Genomic DNA, 3,355 nt, shown 5'->3' on the forward strand with positions numbered 1-3,355 from the left:
GCAGGCTCCGAGAGGAAATCCTTAAGCCAGCAGTTATGGGAGGGGAGAGGCCGTACTGTGGGCTATACAGCCTTAGCATTCTGTTACCCAAGCTAAACAGGCTTTGTTTCTTCCTTCTACCATTTTCCTGGACTCTGGTTTCCAAATCTCTAGTCATCCTAGCTGCTCCAGTGGGCGCTTTTGAGTTTCCCACTCCTGGCCATAGACACAGACCTCTTCATGTGATCTGACCAAGTATAGATAACTGTGGGGCTGCCACCATTCATAACACTGGTACTGGACTTCTCTTTATTGTTGGTGGAAGTTTTATGATCATATTTAATGGCTGTACCTGTTTTTTTGTTTTGGCCCCGCCACATGACATGCGGGATCTTATTTCCCTGACCAGGGATCGAACCTGGGCCCCTTGCAGTGGAAATGCAGTATCTTAACCACTGGACTGCCAGGGAAGTCCCTGTACCTATTGTTATATTGAGCTTAGGACACATCTGAAATAGGGTAGCCCTTTGCCTAGTAATGTAGAACCAAGGCAAGAACGTGCAATGAAATCTTAGGCCAGGCTGCTGCTAATATAGATAAAAGTCCACAGGGGCTAGTGAGGTAGTGGTTTCATACTTAGTAGAAACTATGCTGCCTGTGTGTAACATGACTCATGCTCAGAGATGGAGCTGGTTGAATTCAGCACCGTGGAATTTAAATAGGAACCTAGGTGAGGGTGTGTGAGTGGGTAGACTAGGGTAGACCTTCAAAGAGAGCTAGTGCTATGTGGACAGATGCTTAATGGAAGTCCACTGTGTGACACAGCCACCAGACAAGCTAGTGTGCTATTAGGCTGTGTTTATAGATTTGTGGAGTTCAGGTCCTGGGAGGCGAGAGTCCTACTCTGCACTGGTCAGCGCGGTCCAAATGCTGCATCTGCAGCTGATGTTATCCTTCAAAAGAAGAAAGGACTGGAAATGAAAGGAGTCAAAACCATGTCCTGTGGGAATAGTTGGAAGAACTGAGGCTGTTCAGCTGGTAAAAACAAAGCAGAAAAAGCAACAGTTTCAGAAAAAGCATTTTAAGGTTTTCAAATGCCTAAAGGACTAGAGTTAAGGAAGGAAAGATGGATAGACTTCATATTACCTGTGGCTTCACAGGGAGGAACCAGGGCCTTTGGGTGGGAGCATGGACATGCTTCTGCCTCTGGATTCCATTGCCTTGTGTTTCCTGTGGCAGCAGTTCCTAAATGGGGCCAGAAGCCAGGCACCTAGAAGACACACTGCTCTTTGCAAAATGCCACACTCTCTGTAGAGCAGGAGCTAGGAACAACATTCCAGCATTAAACATGACTCTATTAAGTGTGTGTGATATAAACATGCCCCCCAAAATTCACTGTGGAGCTTAGTATGAGCAGCACTTTCCTAGTTGTCTGTTATTAAGTGTTTTTAATCTATCCTATCTTTCAAGGTCAATCAAAAATGCCATGTTTTCCAGGTATTCTTTCTTCTCCTTCAATAAGATATGAATCTCCATTCTGCCTATCCTGTGGCCTTAATCCATTGTCTTTGTGTGAAGTTTATGGGTACAATTGTCTTATCCTTATCTTGGATTCCTTGTTAAGGTAGATGCAAAGATGTTTCCAAAACACCTGAACCCCACCTTGTGCAATAGATTGGGAAAATAATTTGTGCCTACATTACAGATGTGCCAGCAGAATTCCACAAAGATAAACAGACTTGGCCATTGCCCAGCTAGAGGTTGGCATGGCTGAGACTAGAATTTGGGCATCCTGACTCTCAGGCCCATGTTATTTCCCTCACAATCTGAGCTTAAGTTCTTCTGTATCAACTTAAATTTCTCTGCTGGTTTTTAAGGCATCTATACTCTTTTTCCTTCCAGCTGGCCATACTTTCTACCGTTCATGCCAACTTTCTTCCCAGTAGGTCCAGCAAGGCCCTCCCTTCACCTCCTCTCATCTATTGGCATCTTAAGGCCTCCTCTCCTATTAAATATTCTCTCTCCTCTCCTTCTAAGCCTATTCCATTTTTTCCCATGCTTCAGAAATCCATATAAACTCTTCTTCCCCAGAAAGCCTTCCCTGACTGTTGTACTGAGTTCTCAACCAATCGTCAAAGCTTCTAACCTCTACCATGTAACTTGATACACATAACATCCTGATTTGCAGTGTCCACTTATGATGCATTGTGAGTCTCATCACCCAACTCCCCCTACCTCCCCACCCATTTTTAACTCCTGGACAGATAGCTTCTACTCCCAAAGCTCACAGTTTGGCAAAGAAGAAACTTGCTCTCATGAAACAAAACTATAGAAGACTATAGCTGCATCCTTTAAAAATGAGTAAGAGTGGGGAGGTTGCGAGGTGATTCTAAGGAAGGGAGCAGGAGAGACCCAGAGGTGGATGACTAGGTGGAACTTCATTAGCAGAGTATATGGAACATGTAGGGAATTATGAGAGATTCAGGGGTATACATGAATTGGGATACTCATTTGTGATCCAAAAAATAGCTTTTGAGCACCTCAAAACACTATACCGGACCCAAGGAATGATATGGTAAATAAAGCAAACATGGGCCCTGCCTTTATGAACTGGCAATCCAGTGGGAAAGAGAGATGTCAAACAGATAAGATGCACAAACAAAATCACAGTGATAAACTATGACAAGAGAGAGAACAGATAGGAACAAGGTAGCATGAGAGAAAAATAAAGCTTCCCACTTTAGATTGGGGGTATCAGGAGAGGCTCCCGTGAGAAAGTGATGTTTGAGCTCAGACCACAGGATGAGAAGGAGCTTGAGTGCTCTGACAAAGAGTGACTTACTAGGACTTCCCTGGTGGTCCAGTGGTTAAGAAACTGCCTTGCAGTACAGGAGCCGCAGGTTTGATTCGTGGTCCAGGAACTTAAGATCCCACGTGCCACGGGGCTGTGCTACTCATCCTATTGAGCCCGTTTGAGCCCATGCAGCTTCACAGCTAGAGAGAAGCCCACATGCCACGACTAAGACCCACCACAGCCAAATAAGTGAATTAGAAAAGAGAGATTTAGGGGCTTCCTTGGTGACTCAGTAGTAAAGAATCTGCCTGCCAGTGAAGGAGACATGGGAAGATCCCTGGTCCGAGAAGATCTCACACGCCATAGAGCAACTAGCCCATGCACCACAGCTATTGAGTCCATGCTCTGGAACCCGTGAGCCATAGCTACTGGACCTGGAGAGCCTGGAGCCCATGCTGTGCAACAAGAGAAGCCACCTCAGTGAGAAGCCTGAGCATTGCAACTGGAGAGCAGCCCCTGCTCACCTCAGCTAGAGAAAAAATGCCCGCACAGCAACAAAGACCCAGCACAGCCAAAGACAAA

The 3,355-nt window shown here is 45.5% G+C and overlaps 1 non-coding gene across 1 annotated transcript; it reads right to left on the bottom strand.

Annotated features, from left to right (window-relative positions):
- Window positions 1-376: 376 nt before the first annotated feature.
- TRNAG-UCC lies at window positions 377-449 on the bottom strand. The gene has a single exon. It is a non-coding gene; the product is annotated as a tRNA-Gly (tRNA).
- Between the last annotated feature and the right edge of the window lie 2,906 nt (window positions 450-3,355).

The sequence above is a fragment of the Oryx dammah genome, unplaced genomic scaffold (assembly GCF_014754425.2).
Source record: "Oryx dammah isolate SB20612 unplaced genomic scaffold, SCBI_Odam_1.1 HiC_scaffold_11056, whole genome shotgun sequence".
NCBI classification, from domain to species: domain Eukaryota; kingdom Metazoa; phylum Chordata; class Mammalia; order Artiodactyla; family Bovidae; genus Oryx; species Oryx dammah.